The 11,453-nt window shown below is 35.2% G+C and overlaps 1 pseudogene; it reads right to left on the reverse strand.

Annotated features, from left to right (window-relative positions):
* Nucleotides 1-3,278: 3,278 nt before the first annotated feature.
* Nucleotides 3,279-5,864, reverse strand: LOC120176961 (annotated as a pseudogene).
* Between the last annotated feature and the right edge of the window lie 5,589 nt (nt 5,865-11,453).

An 11,453-nucleotide genomic window follows, 5' to 3' on the forward strand; every position in this document is an offset into this window, starting at 1 on the left:
ACAACCCCTTTTTGGGCTCCGTAGCAAGAAATGATATATTCTGTTAAAGACAGTCCTTCGCGCGTAAATTGCTTTGAATGGGTAAATCGATCATTTATCCTTGGGGATCTAACATTAATCCTCTCATACCTACTAATTGGTGCACTTGAGATGCATTTCCTCTAGCTCCTGAAAAAGACATTATATGGACTGGGTTAAATGGGTCAGTCATCCTAAAATTAGGATTCATTTCTTGTTGCAAATATTCACTTGTAGCATACCATATCTCAATAGATTGGCGTAATTTTTCTACCGCGTGTACATTCCCAAAATGATGGTGTTTTTCCAAAATCAAACTTTGTTGTTCAGCATCTTGGACTAGCCATCCCTTAGAAGGTATCGTTAAAAGATCATCAATTCCTAAGGAAATGGATGTAGAAGTGGCTTGCTGGAAACCCATAGTTTTTACTTGATCCAGGATGTGGGATGTATATGCCATTCCGAAGTGATCTATTAATATGCTAATAAGTCGTTTAATGGAAGTTCCATCTATCACTTTAATGTGAAATACCAGATTGGCTCGTTCTGCCATAAGTACCCCCTTATTCCGCTGAGCGGACTTCTCCAATGGGTTTGAGTCAATGATTGGAAAACTTCCTTTTCTCGATCTTGATTTTCGTAGAAAGTCGGGTCAGGAACTAGGGTCCTAGTTGAACCGGAGAGACCCGAATTCGTACTGGTGTCATAGAATTTTTTAGCTTAGATACCATATGATTGGGTATCGTATGAGTAGGCCCGAAAAAAATCTTGTATAGCTTATTCAATTTCTCGGTAAAGAGAAATATGACCAACAGTGGTTCGAATGTATATACAAAGAATTTTTTTTAAAACTTCTTACTATTAGATAATGTCCATAAATCTCATGATAGGTACCCAACGATTCATAGTGAACTTCGATGGGAGCTTCTCTTGAAGCAATAACACATTGATCTAGTTGCCACCGGAGCCACAAAAGACTATCTAAATTGATTCTTTTCTACCTATAAGCTCCAATTGCATCATAGGAATTACAAAAAAGGGCTCCCTTGTATACTTATAGTTATTATCGTCAATTCTTTCATTTTGATAGTTTTTTCGATTCCATGGATTATACTTATTCGCACAAATACCTCGACGATTCCCGCTCGTTAATACATAGAGCCCAATAAGCATATCTTGAGTCGGTACAGAAATGGGATCCCCAATGACTAGAGACAAGAGATTCATATGAGAAAACATAAGTAAACGATCCTCTGCTTGCACCCTCTAAAGATAAAGGTACATGAACAGCCATTCGATCCCCATCAAAGTCTGCATTGAATCCCTTACAAACTAATGGATGTAAACAAATCGCGCGTCCTTCCACTAAAATAGGTTGGAATGGCTATATACCTAATCTATGCAGAGTAGGCGCTCTATTCAATAATACAGGATGTCCCCGCATAACTTCTTGCAGTATTTCCCATACAATCGACCCTTTTTCTCGAATTTTACTCTTAGCAACTCCTATGTTTGGAGCAAGATGTTGTCTAATTAGACCGTGAATTACAAATGTCTGGAAAAGCTCTATTGATATTTCGCAAGACAATCCAGAGTAATGTAATGAAAGTGAGGGGCCAATAACAATGACAGAACGTCCCGAATAATCGACTCATTTACCAAGCAAAGTCTCGCGAAATCTTCCCCCTTTGCCTTCAATTACATCTGAAAACGACTTTTAAACCTTATTATGACCGTCCCTCATTGGTTGTCCACGGATTCTATTATCAAGAAGTGTATCCACGGCTTCTTGTACCAATTTTTCCTGACATATTTCTAATTCCCCTAGCGTAGATCTACGTGTTGTTAATAGATCCGTAAGAGTATTATTTCGATAGATAACTCTTCTCTAGAGTGCATTAATATCTGAACTCATTAGTTTACCCCCATCTATCTGAATGATCGGTCTCAACTCGAGAGGAAGAACCGGTAATAGACATAAAACCATCCATTCTGGTTCTATATTTGTTCGAATAAAATGCTTAGCCAATTCTATGCGTCTAACAAAAAAATCCTTTCTTCTTCCAATTTTTTGATCTTCCTATTCATTACCCGTGAGGCCTTCTTATCCTAATTCTTTCCATTCTACCACCGAATAATCGATAAGAATTCGAAAATCTAGGTCAACTAATTGTTCTCGAATAGTACTTGCTCCAGTAGAAATTTTTGTGATTTCGAAATGTATCGAAACCCTGGGTAGTAAAAAAAAGTAGGATATTGTATTTCCAGGATTGAATTTCATAGTTGAATGAACCTCGTAATCGTAAGAAAGTAGGTTTTTTAGCGATGGACCTAGCAAAAGAAAAATTAGGATATGGCCCTACGGGATCCCCCCTCAAAATCGGACATGAGAGTTTCCTCTCATCCGGCTCAAGTAGTTACACCAAATAAACAAATAAAGATAAAGAAAGGGGTTCTCGCTTTCAAATTCTAGAATTCCCCCCCCCCAAAAAAGGTCTACTCTTTAATCAAGTTCCCAAGAAACATTTCATTGATTCATTATTCTTTTATTGATTTCGATTTTCTTAATTCTTTATTCAATTCAAAATTAGGACATAAATGAAATGTGAAATTCTTGAGTAGTCTACTTCCCCTCGAATGATGAATCCTCTTCAATTAAAGGAGTGCCATAAGGGATTTACTTGTCTATGTACCCTTCCATTCGATCTCTTAGGTCCTGAGTTACCTCGATGGTTATACCACGATGCCCTTAACTTAAAGCCTAAGCCTATATGTGATGTATAGACTCCTGCAACCATGGCATATTTGTTTACTTGAACATAATTTCATTTCTTTATAAAAGAACTAAAAGAAATGAGAATGCTTAATTCCGCAAAAGAAAGAAGACTTTTTTCACGAGGTGCAACTCAAAATTCCTAGTTATTTATTTTTACTGACTCGACCATAGACCAATTCCCTTTTTTATTTGGGAGTATTGAATACGCCCATAATTCTGAGCTTCATGTTACTCTTCCAAAGAGACATGTCATGTCAGATCCAGGGCATCCCAATTCGATTGAATGGGATGACAGTTTCTCATTGCTAATCTATAAAATAAGAATTTCGATCAAATCACACATCGCAGTATACTAGACCCTCTAATTCTTTAAGAGGTTTATCTAAAACATTGGCGATATAACTAGGAAGCTGCTTCAAATACCATACATGAGTTACTGGATATGCCAACTTTATGTATCCCATTTGATATCTTCGTATCCGAGAATCAACAAATTCAACTCCGCATTGTTCACAAAATTTAGGGCCCTTCCTTTCATTTCCAATTACTCGATAATTTCCACAAGCACAAATTCTACTTTTTATAGGTCCAAAAATTCTTTCACAAAATAATCCATCCCTTTCCGGTTTATTGGTTTTGTAATGAAAAGTATAGGGTTTTGTCACCTCTCCAACGCTTTCTCCATTAGGTAGGATTTTCTTGGCCCAAGCACTTATTTGTTGGGGAGAAACTGATCCAATTTGGAGTTATTGATGATTATATCAGTCGATCATAGAAGAAAAATTCTGATTCATTCCGATTAATCTTCCTTCCTATTAATCTGGAAGTTCTCAGATACAAGGAAATGATTCAGTTCCAGAGCCAAAGATCGTAATTCTCGGATGAGCAATCAAAAAGATTCTGGAGCATCTTCAGGTTTAGGTATTGTTCCTCTAATGATCGTAGTACCAAGTACTTCTTGGCGAGCTCTAATATGATCAGATTTATAAGTAAGCAATTCTTGTAAAATATGAGCAACACCAAATCCCTCTAGAGCCCAAACCTCCGTTTCTCCTACCCGATGTTCCCCTTGCTTGGACCTTCCTCTAAGTGGTTGTTGTGTAACAAGTGCATAATGTCCACTGGAATGCCTATGTATTTTATCATCAACTTGATGAATTAATTTCAAGATATAAGGTTTTCCTATTATAATAGGTTGTTCAAAAGGGTCCCCCGTTCTTCCATCAAATATTCTGCTTTTTCCTGGATTTTCGGGCTCAAATACCCATGGATTTGTTGTTTGCTTACCGGCTTCATATAATTCGGAAAACACTAGTTTTCTCGAAGTCTCTTGTTCATATCTCTCATCAAATAGAGCTATTCTATAATGTCTATCTAGTAGACTCCCTGCTAACCCAAGTGAGCATTCAAATATATGTCCTACATTCATTCATGAAGGTACTCCTAATGGGTTGAAGACCATATCAACAGGTCTTCTGTCTTACAAATAAGGCATATCATATCTAGGTAAAATTTTGGAAATGATCCCTTTATTTCCATGTCTTCCGGCTACTTTATCGCCTACTTTGATTTCGCATTTCTGTGAAATTATACACGAATAGTTTCCAGATTATAACTAGAACCCCCTTTTTCTGGATCCATCTCTCATCGATGATTCGACCCCTACCTCCTATAGGTAATTTTAGACAAGTTTCCTTTGAAGTGGATACCTGAATCCCAAGTATGGCCCCTAATAATCTATCTTCTGGAGCATACGATGATTCTTTCGCCACCTGAGGCATTAATTTACCTACTAAAATATCGCCCGTCTCCACCCAAGATCTCAGTATCACAATTCTATTTTTATCTAAATTGCGGAGTAAATGGGCTTCTAGGTAAGGTATTTCGTTAGTGATTTTCTTGTCACATGAGTCTGAATTTCATATTTTCGTACGTGAAAAGAAGTATAAATATCTTCATATACTAGACGCTCTCTAATGAGTACCTCATCCTCAAATTTGTAACCTTCCCATGGCATATAAGCTACTAGTACATTTTTGCCCAAAGCAAGTTCGCCACCAACCGTAGCGGCACCATCCGCTAAAATTTGTCCATTTTTAATGTATTTACCCCGCTGAACCCGAGCAGTTTGATGCACACAAGTATTTTTGTTGGAACATTGATACATAACTAATGGAATGCCTAGAGCATCCCCATTGCCCGATAAAATAATCTTGTCAGTATCGGTAGAAATGATCTTTCCCTCGTGATCGGCTATAGCGGGAACTCATGAATCTAGAGCCACTTGGCGTTCCAACCCAGTTCCAACAATGCACTTCTTGGAACGCGAAAGCAAAACTGCTTGGCGTTGCATATTAGAACTCATTAAAGCCCAATTCACGTCATTATACTCGATAAAAGGAATGAGGGAAACTCCAATAGAAAAATATTGAAAAGGAAAAATACTTCAAAGATGAACATGTTCCCATGCAATAGTCAAGAATTCTTGGCGGTATCAATCCGGGAATACCCCGATTCAGGGGGCCAAAGAATTTCCTGCCACTACCATATAATATTCATCTTGAATTAGGGATAAATAAAATATCTGTGCTTTTTTTTATCTCTCAAATATTTTAATTTTATAAAATGGACTTTCTAGAGACCCCCAATGACCAATCCTGGCATAAATTGCTAAGGATCCAATAAGTCCAACATTGATCCCTTCAAACGTGTCAATTGGGAAAATACGTCCATAGTGACTAGGATGGATATCTCGTATCTGAAAATTAGCAGTTGGCCCTATCAAGCTTCTGGGTCCCAAATAACTCAATTTTCTCCCGTGAACTATTTGTGTCAATGGATTTGTTCAATCCAAAACTTGAGACAATGGGTGTAATCCAAAAAAGGATTCATAAGTGGTTGTTAATGGAGTCAAAGTTACCAAATTTTGAGGAGTCGGTATCAATTTATGCCTAATTGCTCCGCATATAGTTCCTCTAACTACATTTTCTAAACGAACCATAGTCAATCCGAATTGGTCTTGTAAGAGATCCGCTACAGAACGAATACGCTTATTTTTCAAAGGATTCATAAGGAGAACATCTTCTCCCACTTTTTGTTAAATCAAAAAGACTCTAGAAAACATTATGAAACAAGGTTAGTCATTTGTGTAAATATAGCTTAAGCTGCTAAGATCACAATCAAGAGAAAGGTTAGCCATTAGTTTCATAATTCAATATTCATGAACAAACGTGCAATGGAAATTGCTCATAATGCAAGTAAATGATGCAAAAATTAATAAACATTAAGCCCAAATTGAAAATTCAAACCAAGAAAAATATATATAAAATAAGTTCAAACATCCAAAATAAAAACAATCCATAAACATCAAAATGTTTTATAATTTAAAGTTTCAAGTTTGGGGTTTAATTTAAGAAAACTAAAGCAAGGTAGGTCTAGTTGTCTATAGGAGGATCGGAAGGAGGAGGATAATATGCTCACACTTTAAGTGTGAGAGCATCCATACGTTCACACATCTCCCATTGAAATTCAGTCAGTTGAGACTCCATGGAAGCAAACCTCAGATCAAACGACTCTAAGAAAGATTGAAAATATGGTGGCGTTTGATCTTCTTGATGTGCCAGCTCCTCGTGCTGCTACGGCTCGTCATTGGGTATGGCTTCATCAATATCTTGTATTAATTGTTGAAGCTCGGGATCATCGTCCGCAGCCGGTACCGGAGGAGGTGGAGCTCATCAAGAGCTAGCTCAGTGGGTTGAAATTCCCATTGACTCGTTTTCTTATTTTGTTTCTATCCCGCTTCTTCAAGGAAGTGAAATTGATTTGATTTTGGAGAGGGATTAGAATATCAAGATTGACCCTAAGACCGAGTTTGGTAACCAAGTTACTGAGAAGACAGCCGTAAACTATAATTTCTATACTATTAGAAGGTATAATGTTTACGGTATCTACTAACTCACTAAAGATGATCTGTGGCAGATTAATCTTCTTATTATTTTGGATACAATGTATCCACCATATATCTATTTTTCTAAGGGAGGAGTACCTACCTCCGGATGGTCGAAACCACCAAGAGATTAACAAATGTAGAAAATGATCGTGATGAGATGGTAAGGTACTAATGCTATCCTTAGATTTATAGGGTAATGCCACAGTCTCCTTTTCATTATATAAACCTAAGTTATCTAGTCCAAAATGGGTAGTGAATGTGTCGGAGTCAATAAAAATTAATTGACCTAAAAGAAAATATCGAATACCAATGGTTTCAGATCGACGTTCATTTTAGACACATACCGCATTGGAATAGAAGATATGGACTAATTGATGATAAACAATAGGTTTGAGTTTAAAGAGTTTATCAAACTTCCAGGATTTAAAAGTAGGAAGATATTGAAAATTCATATCTTCCATAGCTTGGATCGATGGAATACTCTCTTCCCGGATTTTGTATAACTCAAAACAAGTGTGGTACCTATGGTAGAGATCCTGTCTACGACCAGGTACATTGAAACAAGAGTTTAGGATGGTCATATTTGGGTCATTTGGATTAGGAGGAGGAATAGGAGGTCGGTTTTGGCTTGAGCAACTAGAAGAAGTTCTAGGTCGTTTGGGAATAGACATGGTTTAAGAATCGAAATAGAATATATAACCTTGAAAATTTTAGATTTTGTGAGAATGAGATGTTGTTTTGCATGATTTAATGATAGTAGTAGGATTTGAAGATGAAAATCAAACGAAATCCCACTAATTTTCGTTGATTTGAAGCAAAAGGGAGATTTGAGGTAGAGAGAATGCGTACGGTGATAGAGGGTTTAGTTTTAAGGTTTCAAACAAATAAGAAAAAAAGGCATTTAAACCCAAAAACCCGACGGGTGTATGGATGCACTGTAGAGTGCATCGATGCATATTCAAGGAGGGCATCGGTGCATCTTTATGATGTATCAATACATATTCAAAGGATGCATCGATGCACTAGATAGTGCATCGATGCATTATGCACAAAAATGTCAAAAATCCGTTTAAAACACTCAAAATGCTAAATTAATTAGCTCTAGTGGTATTGGTAACTCATATATTGAAAAATAATCATGTTCAATCAATCAAATCTCTCTTTAAACATAATTTGAACATATAATTAATTTTTACTAAGAATCATAAACTCCCCCTAACTAATAGCAAAGAATGCAATCAAAAGTGTTATTTTTATAAGCACTTCTCAATTCTAATTAAAAATGCTAAACACTAAGTCAAGGTAGGTTGTTAAACCTAATTCTCTCCTAAGTGTCCAAAATCTTTCTTTATCTAAAGGTTTTGTAAAGATATCATCTAATTGCTGCAAAGTATCAACAAATTCTAGAACTACATTTTCTTTAGCGACATGATCTCTAATGAAATGATGTCTAATTTCAATATGCTTAGTTCTAGAGTGTTGGATGGGATTTTTAGTGAGACAAATAGCACTAGTATTTTCACACTTGATAGGAATGGTACCTACTTTGTAACACCCCAACTCGTATCCGACCCGAATACGATTTCGAGGTGTCACATTGACTTTTCAAAACATTTACTTGTATAAAATAAGGAGTAATTTAAAACTTTTATAACATATATATGACTAACTTACATCAAATACATTTACATTATTGTAAAAACCGATCAGAGCATGCATAATTCACTTATTCATCTACATATAACTTATTCAAAATGTTTACAAAACTATTCAGAGCTTATACAATATATTCTTTTGAATACATGCCAACTAGAACTTTATATACAAAAACACATATTATTCACCTCTTTTCTGATCTGACATTCGATAAGGAGAACTGACATGTCTTGTTCCACATTGCTTTTCACTCCTCTTGAAACTTACGTGTAAATCACTTACACGCTAAGTCTATGACTTAGTCAGGCAATAAATATATAATGTAAACTATAACTTGTAATCATGCATGAACAATTACTGCTATCACATCATACCCAAACATATATCCATTCATATATCAAATCCACACATGCATATAATTATCTTCTTTCCTATCATTATCATATTATTACCATTTATATTTCTATTCTCTTGTTTATATGATCTATTATGTTCATATCATATATCTTATAATATATACAATAATCATTAACCCACACATATATCATATCATATAATTCATATCACAAAACATATATATATATATCACATACATTGTATTCAATGTTATCTCTTAGTAGCCCATGTACACATGTGAGAACTATAGATATGTGAGTCTATTGAGGTTGTGCACTATGCTGTCACCACAGCTCGTATAATTCCCACTAGGGGCACGTAGAATTTGTCCCTAAGGACCATGTAGATGTCCCAAAGGACTACATATAACACATATGTCCCGAAGGACCACTATGTTTCGAAGGACCGCGTAGACCCTCAACTCTTGGCATGCCAACTATACCTCTAGCTCTCAATACACGTAACATGGGCATTTTCACTTATCTCATTTCACTATACATTTTCATATCACATGTTCATATAAGCTCATAGCTTCTTTCACATATACATATAGAAATACAGCTTCTTTTCATGTAATTCATATCACTTTTCATATAATTCACATGTTCACATATCTCTTTTCATATTCTCATAGGATTGCATAGCTCATATATACATCACATAGCACATACTTCTAATAGACATATAAAAACATAGATCCTCATCACATCACTTATATTACATGTTCATATAATCATTATTATTTACATAGTTTATGATCATATAACTTATATCATAGAGTCACATCATCACATAAATCATATCACATAGAAAAGAACAAAACAATACATATTCACATACTAACGGCTACCAACTATACTTATTTTCATGCATTCATAATTAGATTCTTATTTTATGTCGGATCAGGTCAAATTAAATTTAAAATTTAGGGTTGAATCATATTCAAATCAAAGAAATGTGCTCTTTAGGTCAGGTGGATAGCATATATCTTACGGATCAAATCAAATTCAAGTGAAAGATGTGTATTTTTCAATTCATATGACAAAAATCTGACCCGCCCCAATCCATTATCCTCTCTAAGGTATTGGTCTCAATATCAAATAGCTTTTCATCTAAATCCTCGTATAAAAATTATATTCTTTTACAAGTAATATTGGTTTAATATTGTTTCTAGCCCAAAAATATTTTTGGCCCCAAAATAAATTTTAAAAAGCATTTCGAAAGAGGTCTAAATTACCTGATTATATGTATTTTTGGCCCCAAATCACAAATGCTTATAGGCATGTTCGGAGGACATGTTTGAATATTTAATCTTAAAAATTTCATAATTTATAAGATTAGAGACGTAATATTGGAATTTATTTTTCAGTTGAGGCCAAAATCGAGACATATGAGATATTGTAAACGGGATAAAAAGCGCGTTAAAATGGTTCCAAAGCTTGTTTTGTGCAATAATAAGAAGAAAAGAATGACTTGATAAACATGTTCGGGGGGTATTTTTGGGTAGTTAATCTAATTTTTTTTTTTGTAATTTATAAGTTTATAAGTGCAATATTGGTACTAATCTTTTAATTGAGATTAATATCGACACATACGAGACATTGTAAGTGGGGTAAAAATTCCGTTCAAAATGGTTCCAAAGCTTGGTTTTGTGCATTAAGAACAAGCTAAAATGGCTTGATAGACATGGCCAGTATCAGCACATATAGGACGTTTTAAGCGCTGTAACAATCGTGTTGAAAATGGTTTGAAAAAAATAAATTAAAAATTAACGAATATATTTTGTTAATTACAAAAGTAGTACAATGAAAGAGCACATTAAGTTTGATGGAACGAGTATGCCACCAGAAGAGGATGCCTTCAGAGAAACGATAAGTTTCCTAAAAAGGTCAGGTTTTGATGGAATGAGAAGTTTACCAAGAAGCCCTCCGTACAAAAATGCAAGGCAAAAAGCTTAGAAGACAAGTGGAGATGTACTATTTGGAAGATACTTGTCACGAGCGATAAGTAAAGGATGCAACCAGGAGAGTAAGCCTTTTATAAACATTGTGGGTTTGATAAAGAGCGAATCAGGCATAAAAACAAAATTCGAAAACCATGCCCCACCAATGTCAGATCCGTGTCACGAGCGATAAGTAGAGGATGCCTCTAGAAGATAATGCTTGTTATAAACATTGTTGGTTTGATGAAAAAGACGTTTTGATGAAACAAGAATTTTCTTGAGAATTTCAGGTCTTTTATCTTCCTCTTCGGATAACATAACTTATAACACCAATATTGATATAAGTGTGTCTAAGCTTATCGCCAAGTTGTACCACTAGAAGAAGAACCTCTTATAAACAAAGACCATGTGTTAAAATTTACAATACCAATAGAAAGAGAGGTTACTTATAGGCAACACTCTCGCACTGAGCAAAACGCAAGTTTGGTACAAATTCCTGATGTGGCAGAAAACTTGCACTTTGTAGAATGCGAGTTTTGTAGAGATTGCTGACGTGGCAACACCATTTGATTTGACATGGCAAGTTTTGCATTTTAAAAGGCATGAGATTTGGTGAAAATATTTATAAATACAAACGATAACCATGTTGGATGAATACCTTCATAAAACAAATATTAATGGCGAGATTTTCTGCAAATGTGTTCATTCTAGAATTT

Source organism: Hibiscus syriacus, unplaced genomic scaffold (genome assembly GCF_006381635.1).
Source record: "Hibiscus syriacus cultivar Baekdansim isolate YM2019G1 unplaced genomic scaffold, ASM638163v2 tig00112261_pilon, whole genome shotgun sequence".
NCBI classification, from domain to species: Eukaryota; Viridiplantae; Streptophyta; class Magnoliopsida; order Malvales; family Malvaceae; genus Hibiscus; species Hibiscus syriacus.